The 21957-nt window shown below is 45.7% G+C and overlaps 1 protein-coding gene across 7 annotated transcripts in view; it reads right to left on the minus strand.

The window, feature by feature from the left end:
• C3_2H2orf76 (chromosome 3_2 C2orf76 homolog) overlaps positions 1 to 21957 on the minus strand; it is a 438804-nt gene that overhangs the window by 82875 nt on the left and 333972 nt on the right. The gene's annotated exons all lie outside the window — the stretch shown is intronic.

The following is a 21957-nucleotide window of genomic DNA, read 5'->3' on the forward strand; positions in this document are numbered from 1 at the left end:
ATTTATGAATGAATAAATATATAATTAGAATTGTGGGACAGGGTGTGAGGTCGAAGGTAAGCCCACCTTCAGTAAAACTGAAATTGAATTCACATGGAGGTTGGTCACCATGGTAACATGAATGATGACATAATCCCTCACATACAGGAGAGAACATCCTTACAGAAAACATAGATATACCTCAAGTTGAAATAGCTTAGTAGAATCATTTCTGTCTCTTTTTTTCTTTGGTGAATTTTTCTTTACATAGGTTTTACAGTACCACACATTGGAGAGTTCACTCTTATTTTGTGGTATTACATACCATACAGACCCACTAGGGTTTTATCTGGGGCACGGCTAATTTATACACTAAACAGCTGGAAGAGGCTTAGGTACAACAAAATAGAACGCAGGTTTTCTTCAGTCGTACATTCCGAAAGAGCCTGTAGTAGGACACACTAGGGTAATATTGTTGCTTACTTAAGCATATTTGCCATTAATGATGATGTTGAATGAGGCATGTACAATTACATCCTGAACAGTAGCCTTTGCGCATGGACATATGTTTGTCTTTTGAATACATTAGTGATTCTATAACATTTTTACATTGACTAACTGCAACGTAGCTACATTAAGTATAGATGTATACAAAACGACGGACCTATGAAACTGCATATATGTTTTTGACGTGTGATAACATGTTATTTTACCTTTGAACATAAGTTCTTAACCGGGTTTCAATATATTTTGCGTATTTGCACATTTATTGCCCAGTTTGCACATTTTATGCAAGCATTTAAAAGTCAATTTGCACAAAGCATAATCCATCTAAGTAACTGCATAGGTTAGCACTAGCTGGTGGTCATTTTTGAGATTTTAACTCAAATCCACGGGCTGACCCGGCGGCTCAATGATTTGTGAATTTGTACATTTCAAGTTCGGCATTGGTGGTGACTGCTGACAAACTTTATCAATTGTCAAATTTAAAGGTCTGGTACTGTATTGTGAAAAGTTTAAGATAAATATGTGGTTATGTCTACTTTGCCAAATCTGCACGTGACACTGCACTATCACTTTAAATACTTGGCTCACTATCACAGCGTCATGTGATCAAGGCTCTTTTGCGGGCTGAAACGCGTCATGGCGGTGGTGCCTGGTGTTTTGAATCAATAAAAGAACTTGCACTTATTTCTGGGTCCGTGTTTGTCTTCCGTGTTTATGTTTGGAGTTACAGACAGAGTCTTCTGCAGCATTATGAGTATGATGTAACATTTGGATGAAAGTGTTATTGAGGTAGGACAGCCGATGTTTCTGTTCATGGTAGGGAAGAGTGAAATAATAATGTTCCATGGGGACAGGAGTAGTAGCGGGCAATAGGGTTTGAGCCGGAATCACTTTCTTCATTTTCCATTAAACTGCTGCCAATATTATCAACAATATGATCAGAGTCACTATACACAGAGTCTTGTCATTACTTCGCAACTTGGATCCCAATTTCTGCATTTCTTCTTCTTGGTATTGATACAACCACAGGTCGGAGAGAGATCCAGGCACCACTGAACACGTATCACAATACCCTCTGAACCTAGTTCAGCCAATTCGGTGATCCTACCGTGTCACAGCCAAACTGTTCTACTAATTGAAACCGGTCCTCCGGTATCTCCATTTGCTCCTTCCCTTCCTTGGTCGTAAATCATACCTAGTTGCTGAAGGCGTAGTTTGATCAGGAAATAAAGTGTCTTCGTTCAGAGGAGCAACACTTTTCTGAGACTGTAAGATGTCTTTCAGATCGTTTCTACCTTCTGGCTGGAGAACAGTTGCTGGGATTTGCTTGCAGTGTGCTGCATTAATCCAATGGCGTCTGTTGGTGACACGGACAGCAGTTTGAGTCGTAAGCAGGATCTGCTCCGGATTCTTCCAGTGAGGCTCCAAATTTTTAGAACGTTGGAAGTTTTTCACGAGGACGAAGTCACCAGTTTGAAGACCATGAGCCGGACCCTCTGACTTGTCTGGAATAGCTTCATGCACCTGCTGATGAATCAGAGACAGTTTCTCAGTCAAGTTTTTTGGGTAATCACTCAAAACAGGGTACTGTATTTCTTTAATTACATTTGGCCTTGGGGGTCCCCATACATTCATAGGCCTACCAAAGACTATCTCATAGGGAGAAAGTCCAATCTTACTATGTGGGATGGAACAAACAGATAACAATGCTAGAGGCAAGGCATCTGGCCAATTATGGCCCGTCATTGCTTGTATCTTTGCTAGTTTCAACTTCAATGTGGCATTGTACCTTTCTACCAGACCTACTGCCTGAGGACAATTAGCAGCATGAAATTTCTGCTTTACCCCTAAACCCTTCATTAGGTACTCTATTATCTGGCCAGTGAAGTGGGGGCCGTTATCACTCCATAGGACTCTACAAATTCCAAAACGTGGGAAGAACTCCTTCAACAGAACTTTAGCTGTTCTCAAGGCTGTGTTGTCTACTGTGGGATAAGCTTCTACCCACTTACTAAAGGAACAAACCACAATGTGACGAGGAGGAACATCAGAAGGACCCCGGGGGCACCAGGCCGTTGCAGCCGGTGCTGACTCTACTAACATCTGAGGGGCGGAGCCTGGAGGGCCCAAAACAGCTGGAAGCATATGCGGAGGGTGCGAGACGCCGAGAGAGCGAGGAGCCGAGTGCGGAGCAGAGCGTGGAGCCAAGCGAGAAGCGGAGAGAGGAGCAGAGAAAGGAGCCGAGCGAGGAGCGGAGAGAGGAACGGAGCGAGGAAGAGGCGAAGGTGTGGAGGGAATGGGACGACCCTTCAGAGACCCGAAAGAGCACCGGGACGTACCCGGAGGATGGACCAGAGGACGAGGCAGCCGGGATCCCTTCACCGGGCCCCGGCTTCAGGCAAGTGGTTGGGAAAACCGGCAGGACCCTGGTGGGCTGGCGGCACGCCCAGTCGGCCTTCTCAGGCCTATAGAAAACCACACCATAGCCGGGGAACGGGCGGGCTGTAAACATCACCTCCAACGGGACTAGCCTGATTAAAAGGACCCGGGGACGGTAGAAAGCCCCACGCCATCAAGGGAAAAAGGGGTTGGGTGTCTAAAAGCAATCCTGGACTACAAAAAGGGAGGGGAACAGTAGGAGAAAAGAGAAGGGTAGTAACCACATCGTTGTTCTTTCTTTTCCGAGAGGACGACCGGCAGGACTGCGCCCGTGGAGAGAGAAGCGCCAATGACGCCCAGGAGGCAAAGAAACCGGACACGTCATGAGACACCATAAGCATCCCCTGGAGCCTCTTCTTACCCCTTTTCCCTGCAACCCTGATCACGTACCTGTGAGAATAATAAACAGTATATGCAAATAGTAAAACGCCTCCTCTGATCTGTGGGGCTGGGCGTGACAGTGGTGTCAGAACCACCACGCCCACATACGAACGATCGTTTTCTTTTTGGACACGGAACAATCTCTCAGGACGTCATGACGCAGCCCATAGGCCTGTACGAGATGCTGGCGCAACTGGCCTAGGGACAGCGCCATCTGCAGCTGGTTGTAGAGGCCCAGTCCACAGAAGCAAAAAAGGACTGAGAGAATTTACAAGAGGCCCTGCAAGCCCAGGCAGGTCTCATGGTACAAAACCAGGCGGTCCAGGATACGGCTATCCAAAAACTGACCGACACGATTGCTAGCACCAAGGTTCACCCAAATGTTCCCAGCTCGGTGCTACAAAAGTACAGAACAGGCGAAGACCCGGACTTCTTCTTTACGAATTTCGAACGGGTGGCGAGTACGGCCCAATGGCCTATGGAACGCTGGGGCCAGTACATCGCCCCGTTGTTGTCAGGCGGACTGCAAACAGCCCATCAAGCCGCTAACCCGTCGGGTACCACGCCCTATGAAACAATCAAAAAACCCATCTTGGAACGCCTTGGGTGTGACCAAAAGCAGTACCACAATCGGTTCCGGAAGGAGAAATGGCAGCCACAGGACAATTCCCGAGCATTCTTCTATCGGATTCAGGACTTAGGAACACGATGGCTTAAACCCCATACGTGTAGCAAGGACGAGATAGTCGAAAAAGTCCTCTTGGAACAATACATCGAGGGTCTCCCCGCGATGACCCGGGCCTGGGTAAAACATCCCAACCTAACCGTACCCCATGCCATAGAACTAGCCTGTACCCACCAACGGACTCCAGAGGCCCGACCCTTCACGCCCAGAATCCCCACCTCCGTCATCCACCGCTGGAGGGCGACTGTTCCTAGCCCTGTACCGCTACCCCCACGTCCTCTTATTGATACCAGGCTCTTACCCCGACCAGGAGGGAAAGACGGCAGTCAGGGACCCCAATGTTCACTGTGCTGAATGGGGCCACATCTCCCGCAACTGTCCGCAAAAACCCGCTTCGATCGAACCCATGGAAGTGGGGTACACCAGGGGCAGAGTTCTATGGGCCGGGGAGGGTAAGGAAGCATACCATCTGACCCTTAGGGTGAACAACACCGATACCCAGGTCCTCCTTGACTCGGGGCGTCGTCATTCAGTGATCACACAGGAACGGGTACAGGCACACCAGTGGCAAGAGGAAGAAGGAGTGGCCATCACTTGCGTTCATGGGGACCAAAAACGCTATCCCATAGCCATAGTGTCCCTAGGGATCGGGGAATAAACCGCCTTGATCCGAGTAGGGGTCATCCCACGCCTGGTCGAGGACATGATCATATGCACCGACTATGGCGAGTTCTCCGCTCTACTGTCTAAGGCGATAGAGGAAAGAGAGACCCAGCGATGGCTAACGGAGGCCCCGCTATCAACCGTAGACATAGAACGGGGTGCATATAAAAAAAAGGGAAACGCGCCGAGAGAAGAGAGAACAAAACCGGATAGCAGTGTTACACGATCAAGCTAACGCTCCTTCTACCCCCTCAGGTACAGACGGAGAACCAGGACCCACAGGCAGCTTTAGGGCCGAACAGAGAGAGTATCCAGCACTGGCACACGCGTGGGCCCGGGCCGTAGCCGACAACGACGACCAGGTAGGCCCCTGTTTTATCATATCCAAGGGGTTACTATAAAGAAAAATAACGAAACCAGACGAAACCCTCCGACAGCTCCTAGTCCCCCTACCGTTTCGCAACCAGGTCCTCTATTTAGCCCATAAGCAGGCGGGAGGGGGCCACTATGGACGAGAGAAAACTGAGGAATACCTTCTACGGCGGTTTTACTAGCCAGGGGTCTTCTCCGATATGAGGAGATACTGCGCAGCGTGCGCAAGGTGCCAGGTGACTAACCCACCCCATATACCCAAAGCACCTTTCTACCCTCTTCCGGTGATCGAAGTCCCCTTCTCCCGGGTGGGGATGGACCTGGTTGGTCCCCTTGTCACCTCGGCTCGGGGTTATCAGTATATCTTAGTCCTGGTCTACTACGCGACACGTTACCCGGAGGCCATCCCCCTTACCAGTATGTCCACAAACAGCGTTGCCCAGGCCATGCTAACCTTCTTCAGCAGGGTGGGATTCCCTAAAGAACTTCTCACTGACCAAGGGACCCCGTTTATGTCGAAACTGATGGCCCGGATCTGCTCCCTGTTAGGGGTGCGTCAGATTCGCACCTCTGTTTACCACCCCCAAACAGATGGCCTTGTAGAAAGGTACAACCAGACCATAAAAACAATACTGAAAAAAACTGTGTCAGAGACCGGGCGGGACTGGGATAGACAGCTACCTATGACATTATTTGCCATCAGAACACATACTCGGTCCTCCACTGGGTTTAGTCCCTTTGAATTGGTATTTGGGAGGAGGCCCCGGACATTAGTAGACATGGCAGCCGAGAGGCGGGAAGAAGAGGAGGACGAAAGCAGGACCCTGCTAGACTACGCAACACAACTATAAGACAGGCTTTCCACTCTCTGGGACAGGGTAAGGCACAACCTAGATGCAGCCCAACAAAAACAGAAGAAAACATACGACCGACAGGCCGTTCTCAGACGGTTCACGGTAGGAGACAGGGTCTTACTCCTCCTTCCCTCTTCCGACAACAAACTCCTGGCCCACTGGCAGGGCCCTTATGTTGTGCTCGCACAAGTCACACCCGTCACCTACCGAATAGCCGTACCCCACTCAGGAAGAAAGGGACAGATATATCATGTCAACCTATTAAAAAAATGGACCGCTGACCCTGAAAACATGACCCAAACCCCCACAAATCGATTTGTCACCGACAGCAAACCGTTGGAAATCCCCCTTCCCCAGGTGGGTGACACCAAGGGTATCAGAGACGTCCCCAGGGGCTCCTGCTTAACACCAGAACGAAGGACCGACCTTCAGCCCCTCCTCAGGTCCTACCCTGATGTGTTTTCGGCCATGCCCAAGAAAACCCACCTTGTTCAACACGACATACTAACAGACAGGTCTAGCCCGATCAGAGACAGGCCATATAGGATCCCCGAAGCCAGACGACAAATAGTGGAGAAAGAGGTGGCTGACATGTTGGGGAACGGAATTATCGAGCCTTCCCACAGTCCCTGGTGTTCCCCTATCGTATTGGTCCCGAAACCCAACGGCACTGTGCGCTTCTGCGTGGACTTTAGGCGCCTAAACAGCGTGTCCTGCTTTGACGCGTACCCCATGCCCCGTGTCGACGAATTAGTAGACAAACTAGATACCGCATGATACATCACCACACTGGACTTAACCAAGGGATACTGGCAGATAGCACTCACACCTCACGCCCAGGAGAAAACAGCCTTCGCCACCCCCCCTCAGGCCTATGCCACTTCCAGGTCCTCCCCTTCGGCCTACATGGAGCCACCTGCCAACGCCTCATGGACATCGTGCTTAGACCCCACCAAAAATATGCAGCCGCTTACTTAGACGACATAGTAATTTTTAGTACCGGCTGGGAGGAGCACCTCAGACACCTTCAGGCTGTCTTTTCTAGCCTCCGGGGGGCTGGTCTGACTGCCAACCCGGAGAAATGCATGCTAGCAACTGATAGTGTCCGATATCTAGGTTACCACATACAGAACGGACAGATCCGACCCCAGGTAGACAAGGTAAGGCCCATCTCAGCACTAGAGAAACCGTCCACAAAAAAGGGCATTAGGGCATTCCTGGGGCTGGTAGGTTACTATAGGAGGTTCAGACCCCATTTCGCTGAGGAAGCGGCCCCTCTCACGGACATGCTAAAAAAGACAGTCCCCAACACCCTCACCGCATGGACCCCGAAACCAGTCCGCAGCTTTGAGCGCCTCAAAACGAGACTGTGTAATAACCCGGTGCTCATATGTCCTGACCTGAAGACCCCTTTCACACTACAGACGGATGCCTCAGACTGCGGTCTGGGGGCAGTCCTCTCACAGACAGCCCCGTCAGGCGAGCTCCACCCCGTTGTTTATCTCAGCCGCAAACTCGTGCCCAGGAAACTCAGGTACTCCACCATAGAAAAGGAATGTTTGGTCATCCGATGGGCGGTCCAAGCCTTACAGTATTATTTACTGGGCCGTCCATTTACCCTATTGACTGACCATGCCCTACTAGTCTGGTTGGCGAGGCCTAAAGACACCAACCCCTGCATCCTCCGATGGTTTTTAGCCTTACAACCTTTTACCTTCCAGTTGTCCCATCGACCCGGGGTGTTGCAGACGAACATGGACTTCCTCTCCCGCAGCCCAGTTGAAACATGGCCTGATCGGCCATGCCTGGAGGAGAGGTACTGTGACGAGGAGGAACATCAGAAGGACCCCGGGGGCACCAGGCCGTTGCAACCGGTGCTGACTCTACTAACATCTGAGGGGCGGAGCCTGGAGGGCCCAAAACAGCCGGAAGCGGATGCGGAGGGCGCGAGACGCCGAGAGAGCGAGGAGCCGAGCGCGGAGAAGAGAGTGTGGTGGCATGCCCAGTCGGCCTTCACAGGCCTATAGAAAACCACACCCATAGTCGGGGAATGGGCGGCTGTAAACATCATCTCCAACGGGACTAGCCTGATTAAAAGGACCCGGGAACGGTAGAAAGGCCCACGCCATCAAGGGAAAAAGGGGTTGGGTGTCTAAAAGCAATCCCGGACTACAAAAAGGGAGAGGAACAGTAGGAGAGAAGGGTAGTAACCACCTTGTTCTTTCTTTTCCGAGGGGACGGCCGGCAAGACCGCACCCGCGGAGAGAGAAGCGCCAACGACGCCCAGGAGGCAAAGAAACTGGACACGTCAAGAGACACCATAAGCACCCCCAGGAGCCTCTTACCCCTTTTCCCTGCAACCCTGATCACGTACCTGTGAGAATAATAAACAGTATATGCAAATAGTCAAACGCCTCCTCTGATCTGTGGGGCTGGGCGTGACACACAACTAACACATACTTAAAATTATCACAGAGCTCTAACTGAATATAATCCATTTGAAGGGAACCGGAGGTGGAGAAAATCCACCAGTAGGGGTTGATACGCCCTTCCCAGGATTATACTGTAAAAATATCATACAATATTTAATCAAATGCTCAGCCGTTTTCCGAATGAGTGGATTATCCCAGACCTAATCTTGTTGGGAGATAGCATTTTTGGCACTAACGTGAGCAGGTTCATGAGCCATAGTCACAAAAGGTAATAAATAGGCATAAGGCAACTTCCATTTTGACATATCTTTTGACCTCCAACATCCCTCATCATTTAACTCTCCTTTTGCCATTCTGCCCTTTCTTGTTCAGTGGCTGACTGCTGTATTTCCTTAATCTCTGTATACATGTTTTCCCATCTTTCAGCTTGAGATCGTAGTACATATACTTTACTCGTGAGTGCACTTGCAGAATCTCATGCAACTTCGTCAGCGAAAGCATTTCCTTGTCTCACCTTGTCTGTAATTTTCTTGTGGGCACTACATTTGATAATGGCTACACTCTTTGGCAATGTCAAGGCAGTAAGAAGACTATTTACCAATTCGCTATGTTGTAATTTAGAACCATGGGAGGTTAGGAATCCCCGTTCCTTCCAAAGTTTGCCAAAATTGTCTGCCACACCAAATGCATACTGGCTAGCTGTACAAATATTTACTGATAATCCCTGACTGAGTTCGCAAGCCCTTAAAAGCGCAATGAGTTCAGCTGCTTGGTCGCGCAGGCCTGGGATGAACTCCTCAAACACCTCACACACCCAGATGCTGTGGAACGAGCCTCGCAGTCCCCTGCCGTGACTGAATCCGTCATGCCATAATATGCTACCCTTCTCTCGTCCCCCATTTCCCCCCCCTCCTCCTCCTCCTCGACAGAATTGTGGGAATCACCACCATTCTGGCATGGTGGATCAGACACTGTAGGCAACCATTGTGGACCCCCTGCACGTCACCAGCATCTCCCTAGACCTCGCCATCACCGCTCTTCTCACTCTTGCAGCATATTGGCCCTCACACTCTCCCACACTCCCCCCTACGGTGTAGTTTCCACACGCTACAGATGGCGCTCTTTTGTGTTTTATATTTCTTTATTGTTAGTTACAGTTCACTTAAATGGACATCGTCAATTGTCTCTTGGCACGGACATCACATACAGAGATAATGTGAAACACTTATGAAGTCCTGGCAACAACGTTCCGGTAACACTGTCACTGTAGCACATACATCATTATGATGCATTTAGTCCCCCTTTTTTTCACAAATGTAATGCTGTTTGATAATCTCAATACTGTTCTCACATGATTGATATGATGTACAATATCTGAATACTGTGCCCCCTATATTAAAAGTAAAACTTCTTTCAATAAAAAGATGTTTAAAAACAAAATGAGTTCAGCTGCTTGGGCAAATTTTTGTGGGATGTAGGCTGTTTCCACCACAGTTTGTAATGTGGTTATAGCATAGGATGCAGAGGTGGTGCCATCAGGTAGTTTTAAACCGCCCCGATACCTGCCCCCGTAACTATTTGAGTCCTGCGCGCTGCGAGAATCAGGTTCTTTCTGGCAGTCGCATGGACGGGGCAGGTATACAGGAGCTATCGCCCAGGCAGAACCGTGAGTTTTTGAATAATAGAGGAATTGGATTTTAGAGTATAGATCACTGATAATTTGTGCACTTTCAACATCGGTATTCAAAACCATATCTTTGTTGTTTCAGCCCGATAATATGCGGGCGTCCCATGCTTCTAGCTAATGGAGCAACCGTCTTCTAAATATTAGGTAAGGATGACAAAGCACCAATTATCCCCATTATAAGCCATTCAGTCGTGAATACTAGGGACCATGGTCTCTTTCAGAGACATTTACTCTGGGGCTTACCTGCAAATGGATGAGGATATTTTCATATTTATTTTTATTTTCATCTGTGTCTGTCCTGTCTCCTACCACTTCTGACGTAACTACATGCCACAAATATGTTTCATTGTCCATGGGGAGGAATGTTTTTTTGTTATTACATAGAGCCTTGGGTCTATCATGTGTTATATATGCATTAACATGATTCTTGTACCTGCTTTCTAAATGTGGTTGATGTGCACACAGCTGTGGCACACTATTGATGCATCAAGTTTTACTGATGCACATACCCGTTATGTTTTCATTTTTCTCTTTCCTAGGAATTGATCAGGAGCGATTTCCAACATTAAGCTGTAACCACATTGAGGGAGTACAGATTATTGCCCTGATCGATATAGAGGGTATTTTATTGAATTTTATTTTTGTATCACGTGCACTTCATTTTATTAACTATAACCCTGGTCCTGAAGAAGCGCCAATGACCCCTATGGCAATACAGGCGCGAAACATGTCGACTCATGATACCTGGACATAGAGTGCCTCCAGGTGATTTTATCAATTTTTTGGCAGACAGCGTCTGCTCGGGGTACATTTTTTTGACATTCGCTGCATAATGACCCTTTATTAAAATGTTCACAATATTGCACGCACTTTCTTCACCCTCTTTAAAGGATCCAATCTTCACACACCCGCATGCATCTTCCGGCAGTCCTCAGAAGATCTCCGACAAAGTGACCCTTCGGGGGCCCGTAGGGAATTGCAGCGCCGGCCCTACGAGGAGCAACTGCCCGATTATGAAGCATGACATCTTTCGGGGTGTGTGAGGGCATTAGAGGACAAAGAGTGGTCTTCCTTGTCCTGAGTGGGTCCCTCACCTAGGTTCCTATTCCACTCTTCTTTTCTTTCCTTTCTTCTTTATTATCCTTTTTTAAGGGCATGGGTGACTTTTTGCACCAAGCCACAGGAACAGTGTCCTCTGGGTGATGGATATATAGTTAAAGGGAGCATGGACACTGGACCTTTATTAGCTCCTTGGTCCCCCCCCTCTTTTTTGTGTGATAGAGATATAGTACGGCGGTTAGCCGTGGGACCTCATTCTATTACTTTATTTTCATATTTTCTATTTCTCAGGTATATGAGCCCATTATTACACTGATGGCAGTAGGTAATTCGACATGGTGCATTTGACGCACTGGTTATGGCAAGATTCTTGTTCATTTGACCCCCCCTGGACTTGTTATGGCACAAAAAGCTTTAGGGACAATGTGTTTATAGGATAGTTGAGGTTCATGAAATTAGGTCATCTCCTCAGCCCTTTCCCATTTCCTCTTTCTCAATGGATTCTGAGATCACCCAACATTATATAAGGTTTTTATCACAAAATTTCTGTAAATTTTAACACGTAGATCTGGACTGGGACGATTGTGGATGGTAATATGCCGCCGCACTGACTATAATTATTCAGACCGCAACGTGTGTTGAGTCTTTCTACATGTGAGATCGATGTCACATGAAAAAGAGTTTAGCCTCCATTCGGTAGTTTTTGAGCTGTTTGAATGCGGTTATCAGCATTCCAGGCAACAACCACTTATGAACTACCGTTATGCACGGGGTATAAACAGGATGCCCATTTTCTGAGGTATAGGAGATCAGTGCATCCTTTTTACATATGCGCACTGACGGCCTCCATTTGCGCACGCGCATAGTGGGGTCTTGTCAGTGCTACTATCCCGGAAAGGGAAACCGCCCCGATACCTGCCCCCGTAACTATTTGAGTCCTGCGCGCTGCGAGAATCAGGTTCTTTCTGGCAGTCGCATGGACGGGGCAGGTATACAGGAGCTATCGCCCAGGCAGAACCGTGAGTTTTTGAATAATAGAGGAATTGGATTTTAGAGTATAGATCACTGATAATTTGTGCACTTTCAACATCGGTATTCAAAACCATATCTTTGTTGTTTCAGCCCGATAATATGCGGGCGTCCCATGCTTCTAGCTAATGGAGCAACCGTCTTCTAAATATTAGGTAAGGATGACAAAGCACCAATTATCCCCATTATAAGCCATTCAGTCGTGAATACTAGGGACCATGGTCTCTTTCAGAGACATTTACTCTGGGGCTTACCTGCAAATGGATGAGGATATTTTCATATTTATTTTTATTTTCATCTGTGTCTGTCCTGTCTCCTACCACTTCTGACGTAACTACATGCCACAAATATGTTTCATTGTCCATGGGGAGGAATGTTTTTTTGTTTTTTTGTTATTACATAGAGCCTTGGGTCTATCATGTGTTATATATGCATTAACATGATTCTTGTACCTGCTTTCTAAATGTGGTTGATGTGCACACAGCTGTGGCACACTATTGATGCATCAAGTTTTACTGATGCACATACCCGTTATGTTTTCTTTTTTCTCTTTCCTAGGAATTGATCAGGAGCGATTTCCAACATTAAGCTGTAACCACATTGAGGGAGTACAGATTATTGCCCTGATCGATATAGAGGGTATTTTATTGAATTTTATTTTTGTATCACGTGCACTTCATTTTATTAACTGTAACCCTGGTCCTGAAGAAGCGCCAATGACCCTTATGGCAATACAGGCGCGAAACATGTCGACTCATGATACTTGGACATAGAGTGCCTCCAGGTGATTTTATCAATTTTCTGGCAGGCAGTGTCTGCTCGGGGTACATTTTTTTGACATTCGCTGCATAATGACCCTTTATTAAAATGTTCACAATATTGCACGCACTTTCTTCACCCTCTTTAAAGGATCCAATCTTCACACACCCGCATGCATCTTCCGGCAGTCCTCAGAAGATCTCCGACAAAGTGACCCTTCGGGGGCCCGTAGGGAATTGCAGCGCCGGCCCTACGAGGAGCAACTGCCCGATGATGAAGCATGACATCTTTCGGGGTGTGTGAGGGCATTAGAGGACAAAGAGTGGTCTTCCTTGTCCTGAGTGGGTCCCTCACCTAGGTTCCTATTCCACTCTTCTTTTCTTTCCTTTCTTCTTTATTATCCTTTTTTAAGGGCATGGGTGACTTTTTGCACCAAGCCACAGGAACAGTGTCCTCTGGGTGATTGATATATAGTTTTAAACAAGAGCCATAGTTCTCCGTCAGGATCTGACAAAGGTGTATCCTTAAGATCTATTCTTCCCTTAGTTTGTATTTTCCTCACAGAAGAACAGTCATGTAAATCTTGAGTTTGTTCAGCTGGCAAAGGTAACAATGTAGCTGGGTTTAATGTCAAACATCTCGAGTGTGATATGAGGTGCCAAAAGCGTAAGTTTGTATCCTGTGAGTCTAGCGCTAGTCAAGTGTTGTGCTTTAGTCTGATTCAGGAGCGCATCAACAGAATGTGGTACCATAAACTTGTTACTCAACAATATCCCTTCAGATTGTCGTATAAAGATGGCGGTGGCAGCAACTGCCCCTTGATAACCTGGAAGTCCTCTGTCCATTGGTTCTAATACATCTGAGAAATAAGCACATGGACAATGCTTATTACCATATGGTTGTGTCAAGACGGACAATGCACATCCTTCGCTCTTGTATACATATAGTATGAAAGGTTTTGCATAGTCTGGAGTGCCTAACACTGGAGCAGAACAAAAGGATGCACGAAGATGCTGATATGCTTCCTGACATTCAGATGTCCATGGTACAGGAGAGGGAGTGTCTTTAGTAACAAGGGACAAAAGAGGTTTGATAAGTGAGAAGTTCGGGATCCACTGTCTACAGTAGGAAGTAATACCAATAAGTGTCCTGACTTCTTTTTGAGTACTTGGAGTAGGAATTCTTAGGATAGTTTGAATCCTGTCTTTAGTCAGAGTACGGCCTTCCTTAGACAAGAGGTGACCCAAATAAGTGACCTCAGGCTGACAATATTTCAGCTTATTCTTAGAGACTTTATGTCCCTTAACAGCAAGATGATGCAATAGGGAGAGAGTGGCCTCTTTACAATGCTCAACTGTGTCTGTGGATAGCAAAATATCATCGACATATTGCACAAGCGTAACTCCTGGTGGCAAAAGAAGTTCAGTCAACTGTCGTTTAAGTACCTGAGTGTAAATGCTAGCACTCTCTGAACAGCCTTGTGGAGCCTTACAGAATCTAAATGAGAGGCTCCGTAATGAAAATCCAAATAGATATCTTCTGTTTTCATGTATAGGAATAGAGAAAAAAGGCTTTCTTGAGGTTGATAACGGAAAATACAGTGGCTGTAGGTGGGATTAATGTCAACAAGGTCGTAATATCAGAGACGACAGGATATTGAGGAATCACTATTTTGTTGACTTCTCTTAAATCAATCACAAATCGGTAAATCTTATCCCCTGTTCCATCGCCGCGTTTTAAGATAGTAAGAATGGGGCTATTGCATACATTAGAGGAAACTTCCTCAACCACTCCTGCACGTATCATGTCATCAATGATAGATATCAGCGCATCCTCACCTTCCTTTGATATTTTATATTGCAGGACCCTTGGTAAGGAAGCATCCTCCCAAACCTGTATATGCACTGGGGAAATGTCCATTCTTCCCACATCTGTGTCAGCAGTAGCCTAAACACACGAAGGGACAGAATCAACGTCCATACATAAAGAAAAATTATATTGTTTAGGCAATGTCTTTTTCCCAAAAATGACACGTACTCCAGATGGGGAACAATGTATAGTAGCATGGAAATATTTCAAAAGATCGAGTCCCATTAGATTATCTGGAGCATGTGGGGGGGAAGTAAATAGGGGACTGTAGTGATGACATTTTTAACCTGCAAAGGTAGTTTTTTGGGACACAGGGCTAGGAGTTGGTGTTCCATCAAATCCTATAGATGTAATCACTTGGCCAGACAAGGGTGTCCCAGGGACCAGTTTCTGAGATATTGCATTACGTGTCGCCCATGTATCCACTAAAATGTTTTGATCCTGTCCAAGGATAGTGGCTGTTATATAGGGCCCGGACTGGTCTACAGGTCTCTCAACTGGTCCTCCTTGTCCTACACTGTCCTAGGCAAAATGTGTTCCCACAGTTTCCTCTGATTCCCAATCCTCCATAGAATATTGATTATTTTGTTGATCAAATAATTTCCTGACCTATTTCTCTCTGGAGCTTGAACTTACTGTGGCTGCTGTCCCCCGACTACCATTCACTTGTCCCCTTCCTCTCCCACCAGCAGCTAAAACAGGACATTCGGAACACCAATGTCCCTTCTCCTTACAATAAGCACATTGATCCAACTCTAGTGGAGTTTGTCTACGCGGTGGCCCGACTAGAGGTGATTGTCTGAAATTATGACCATAATTTTGACCACCACATTGACCTTGAGGTCCATAGGCCTGGACCATCATCACCTTAGTTTTCAATTCTTTTAGTTTTCCTTATTTGCGTTCTTGCTCAGTGGTCACCTGATTCTGATAATACTGAGCCATATCTAATATAGCTTTTGGGGTTACTGAAGCCCATGTACTCTCAGAATTTCTTAAGCGAACCGATATCTCAGGAAGTAAATGTCCCACAAATTGATCTACGAATAAATGTGCACCGGTAGGTGTAGATGTATCTTGCCCACTAAAATTGTAGAACACTTCCTCAAAGCGAGTAAACAAATCAGGGACGGCCTTTCCCTGTTTTTGTTTAGAAGCAGTGAGAAGTGCCCAATCTATTTTCCTGGCCGGAACCATTGTTTTTATATAAGTGAGTAGGTTTCCAGGAAGATCCAGTATGAGCTACTAGGTTTCTTACCAGGCTTCCTACCACTATTGGCTGCTACTATGGCAGGTGTATACAATAAGGAGCTCTAGAGGGAAAATAGCCCAGGTCGCCCTCCACTCAAATAATCTAACACAACAAAGACCTGGGTATCAGAAGGTATTTTGAGCCATACAGGTTGGTTCCAACCTTGTGGGTCTTTGGTAACGCCCCAAGTCAGAAGATCTTTTGTGGGGTAGTTGCCAACTAGTTGGCTACCTTCACTTTCTTAAAAACCAGAAAAAAGATGAATGGTTTTACTCTCAGCAGTCTCTCCGATGATCGTAAAGGTGTCTAAACTTAAATGTGGTACACCTAGGGTTTCTCAATACAGTAAACTCATGAGTAAACCGTGAAAAGAACACATAAATGTGAAAAAATGTGAGAGAGACGTGATGGCACCTCACGTGCGCAACCCCAATTGAGCTTGCTGGCTGGTACTCGTCAGCATTGCCCACTCTTCTCATCATCGGCAGCCATCACGCTCAAAAATAATAATAAAGAGGAAGTGTCCAGAAAGAAAAACAAATTGTGTGACTAAATAGTGAGCGTTAAAAAATGAAATAGGTCCACCCACTACAGGTTCAAACTTTATTCCTCCTTAGGAGTGCACCTACTTCAATGATTAAAAAGGTTGCTAAAAATGCATACCCTCCTTAGATGCCAACATGTTTCATCGCCTGGGTTCTTTAAGGCGATTTCGTCAGGGCAACAACAACAGTTGCTTGGCACACGATAAGGACACTTCTTAAAATCACGTGCGGAGACCTCGTGGAGCCTTGGCCTCGCGTACCAGCTCTATGAATGAGGTATCCAATAGGCTCCCTATGTGAGTCCTCGGGGTTCTGTGTGGCATTCCCCCGTAATGCCAACCACCTAAAGCCTCACGGAGCTCCTTCTCTCCGCCGGTCAGAAGAGAAGGAGCTCCGTGAGGCTTTAGGTGGTTGGCATTACGGGGGAATGCCACACAGAACCCCGAGGACTCACATAGGGAGCCTATTGGATACCTCATTCATAGAGCTGGTACGCGAGGCCAAGGCTCCACGAGGTCTCCGCACGTGATTTTAAGAAGTGTCCTTATCGTGTGCCAAGCAACTGTTGTTGTTGCCCTGACGAAATCGCCTTAAAGAACCCAGGCGATGAAACATGTTGGCATCTAAGGAGGGTATGCATTTTTAGCAACCTTTTTAATCATTGAAGTAGGTGCACTCCTAAGGAGGAATAAAGTTTGAACCTGTAGTGGGTGGACCTATTTCATTTTTTAACGCTCACTATTTAGTCACACAATTTGTTTTTCTTTCTGGACACTTCCTCTTTATTATTATTTTTGAGCGTGATGGCTGCCGATGATGAGAAGAGTGGGCAATGCTGACGAGTACCAGCCAGCAAGCTCAATTGGGGTTGCGCACGTGAGGTGCCATCACGTCTCTCTCACATTTTTTCACATTTATGTGTTCTTTTCACGGTTTACTCATGAGTTTACTGTATTGAGAAACCCTAGGTGTACCACATTTAAGTTTAGACACCTTTACGATCATCGGAGAGACTGCTGAGAGTAAAACCATTCATCTTTTTTCTGGTTTTTAAGAAAGTGAAGGTAGCCAACTAGTTGGCAACTACCCCACAAAAGATCTTCTGACTTGGGGCGTTACCAAAGACCCACAAGGTTGGAACCAACCTGTATGGCTCAAAATACCTTCTGATACCCAGGTCTTTGTTGTGTTAGATGCTACTATGGCAGCCCAGTCTCCTCCCAAGTCGCAGCATGATCCTGTTTCCAGGTAAGTTGCCACATATCTGATGGCAGGATCATACCAAAAAACATATCAATATCTGCTAAGGTCATGATACAAGAATCAATGGCTGCCTATACATCATCATAAAATCCTCTAGGATTTTTCCTTATGTCTGGTAAGGAGACATTTAAAGTGAGTACATCCGTCCTTTTACAGGGCGTATATATCCAATTATACAAAAAATGGGCGTTAGCATCAGGACTATTAGGGTCATCGTTATCTGCATTCCCTCTTCCAGGAATGAACTGTGGCGCAGCTTCCCTCATAGGTCTTATTCGAGGAGAGGAAGAGAGTTCATTACAATATCTGTGTTAATCCTACTTACACGGAAGGCTCCTATCTGACACTGTCGATTAATAGCTCTAACATCATCAGGGCCATTCTGTCCTGTAGTCATCTCCCATTGGACCATAAGTTGATGAGAAAGCTTATTTATGAGACAAAGAAGCTCGCCCTCAGAAAAATTCTGCATCTGATCTATCATTTCTCCTACCTCAATTTCTAGATCACTCAACCAATTTAATACCATCAATCTTATCGCATCCTGACGTGATTGCGATACAGTAGAACGAAGAATTTAAGGGGTCAGGACAGATACATAAAGTACAGGATCATCAGTCATTTCGGGTGCAGTAGCCTGTGATGGGGGCTCAGTGGCCTGGGATGGAGGGGGTAGAGGATGTACCAGTACTGGTTGGTAAATAGGGAGCTGGACAACCGCGGGCAAAGGAGGTGGAACCGGAGGTACAGGGGGAATTACATTTGGTGGTCCAGGGGGGAAGAGGTGTGAAGGGTAAATTTTTTTTAGTTTTTTTTAACTTTTTATTGATTTTCGAGATTTCACGGTACAAAGACATTATAGTATACATTTGCAGCAGCCTTATTCTGTACATATCACACCCTACTTCGTGTGTGGTAGAATTCCATCGCTGTATAGTTACATTCTTCAGTATCCTAGGATAAGTGTTACAAGGCCTGCCGGGGTATCCGCCCCCGCTATAAATAATGTCTATGCAGTATTTAGTACTTGAAACTTTCCCCAACTCCCCCCCTCCCGTTCCACCCCCCCTCACTTGTGTACGTCTGGTGTGAAGGGTACATATGGGGGTGGGGGGGTCGTTCGATCAATAGTCCATCACTGTCTGAATCCACATCCTCTTGGTGGACCTGAACTGCTACTGTAGGTCTAACTATATATTCCTTAGATATTAATAATCTATGCTCTCTATCTCAACATTCCTTTTTCTCCTGAACTTCCTTATCCTTAAATTCCTTATACTTCTGATACTCTGTCTTCCTTTCCTGTTTCCTTTGTACCTTCTCTGCCTTGAGCTGCCGCTCCTTTCAGCTCTTTCCTCCACATACGCAAACTGTCAAACATAGCTGGCCTAACTTTCTTTAAAAACAATCCTTTCTCTAGATACTCGAGTTTGTGAGGGTCCATTGTTCCCTCTAATGGCCATTGCAACTGGGGTCCCCTTTTGTATATTTGTTCCACAATGCATTATCCATGATGGGACAAATACTATATTTGATGTACATCTCAAAATTCAGCATACCTTCTGCTGGCGCCGGCTGACTTGCTTCCAAAATGCTCTGCTTATCGCAGCAGCAACAACAAAACTTCCAAAGAGTGCTAATGACAGGCATGTTATATAAGATATAAAAAACTTCAAAACAGAGAGAAATAAAAAATATTCACACATTACCTGTAAGAATTTTTTTTAGCCAAAACAAATAAGTTCCAAAACAGATTCTAAATTCCAAGCACATTCCGAACGGATACCAAACAAATGCCAAGGCAAACACAAAACAAATTCTAACCAAATGAACCGGTTCAATACAGATTTACCTTATGTGTAGTCTTCAACTCCCACCTGTCGATCCTCCCTGATCTAAAAGAATGATCATCCGAGGGCCCCAGTCAAGGCCAGCAGCCACCAGGAAGATAAGAGTCGGAGAGCTAAAAAAATCACACTAGTCTCTTCAGGTGGGGCGCCCCTCAGCGAAGTTCGTCTTACTAACCTGATCTCCTCCACTGGTCCGACTGCAAGCCCTTGATGGGGCACCACGTTTGGGCGCCAATTTGTGGAAGTGGATTATTAATAACCCACTGTTGAAGGGTCACCCTTTAGTCCACGGGTTCGTAACCAGTAAAGAGGAATCAACACTGGAGCGAAGTACAAACCATAGGTCATTTAATTAGCATTCATGAATGGGGCTCCGCCCGACAAGCAAAATAGAGATACTCAAGGAGCGAGCACACCTAACGATGGTTACATGGGTTTTTATAGCAAAGATCACAAAAAAGGGACGCCCAGAGGTAAATAGAGATTTGGGAAGAACACACAAATGGAACAATCTGTAAGAATTGGTGTCTTGTGTAACTGTCGTGTCCTGAAGCTGCACAACAAGATGTGCTATCTGAGAAAACTTTACTTGAGGCTTTATCACTGTCTGAAAAACCCTGTGCAGACGCCACCTGTTCTTTTGCGCTGAATCTGCATGTATATACAGCCTAAAATGCCCCAATCTAGATTCTTTACTCATGTTTATACAGATGCGGTGTCAAGGATAGAGCCAGGCTGAAAGCAGAACAGGGGTGAGAAATGGATGAGGCATAGCTTAATCAAAAAACGAGAGAATCAGATTTAAAATTTTAACATTGCATATGCTATTATGTATTTTTATTTACTCAACATGGAACCCGTTGCACTTGATGCTGTGCTAACTCTGTAAAGCGATATATTCATTTATAATATATCTACCTCAAAACTGTATCATCTATATATGCAGATGTCTACCTTATATTTTGTTTACATATTGTCACTATGTATCTGTATTTATTTCAATTGTGACTCATGTAGTCGTTGATGTTCAAATGCTGTGGAGTGCTCCGATACCTTCGGGTCAAGTTTGTGCGACACAAAACTTCAATAAATATACTAAAATAAATAAATAGAATTTATTTCCTTCACAGTTATTCATATTTCTCGATTCAGGTGTATTATTCAGTACAAATAGGCAATCAACACGTGTTTTGTCATAAAGACTTTTTCAAGGCTGCAAAGGAGTATATACAATGTTTTATGCACTTGTACCGATGACACAGGGTTCATACAAGACTGTAGTATATCCATAACCAATAAGAGCGACATACGTCTCCACATGATGTCAACAAATGGTGAGCCCATGAAGTCAGAAGCTAGAATTAAAAGAGAGTGCCCTGTCACCACACCTGAATATATAGTGCAAAAGGAAAGTAACATTTAAAATTACAATGGAGGAATGGCGTAAAGAATGACACACAAATTCCACAAACCACAAGTTAAAACAACATACCTGGACAAGATATTTGGAATCAGCAATAATAGTGCTCAGCACATGGGCAGAACATGCTGCACTATAACATAACACGGATTTCAGAATACAAACACAAGAAACAACTTCAGAGCAATCAATTCATAGAGGGGATGAAGCTATAAATCACTGTATGGCAGGTGAAAGCTGGAAAATCCTAATCCCGCGCGCCCAGAGATTGCAAAGGCAAAGTGTAACTGGCACTGTATAGCATCCGAGTCCGCACATAGTGCCAACATTTATAAAAATCGAATTTGGAGGCCTTATAAAATCTGGTGGACATTGCTGAAAGCACTAACCCATAGAAAACACGCATTGGAAATCCAAAAGGTCTCGCATAAAGGTGAAGAAACTGTGCAGCACACCCAAGAACTGAAACTAATATCAGGAGGGCAGACAACAGAAACGTAATAACAAGCGTATTCATCGAATGCATTACTTTAAAAAAGCAGATGATGAGCACAAAGTGCAGTTTTCTGTCATTCTTGGCAAATTTTGACTGCAGAGGCCCTCATTATAGAACTTCTTTGATGGACAGCATTTGAGGTGCGCAGGGTGGTTGGGATGGTGATGGTAGTCACCTGAGCACAGCATATGGCTTGTAAGAGCGGTCATGTCATTTATGCACGGTTTTAAGCTAATGAAAAGTGTGTGTGTCTGCATGGGGCCGAAAAAGGGCATGGCAGCATTCCAAGCACGTGGACACCATTAAAGAATGGTGTACTTTTAAACACAGCAAGTGAATCTGTACACCTGCTGTGAATGTTACACTCTGGATGCATTGGCTTATAACATGGTTGAAGACCTGAATTGTCCAGCCCT

The sequence above is a fragment of the Triturus cristatus genome, chromosome 3_2, assembly GCF_964204655.1.
Source record: "Triturus cristatus chromosome 3_2, aTriCri1.1, whole genome shotgun sequence".
Classification (NCBI taxonomy): domain Eukaryota; kingdom Metazoa; phylum Chordata; class Amphibia; order Caudata; family Salamandridae; genus Triturus; species Triturus cristatus.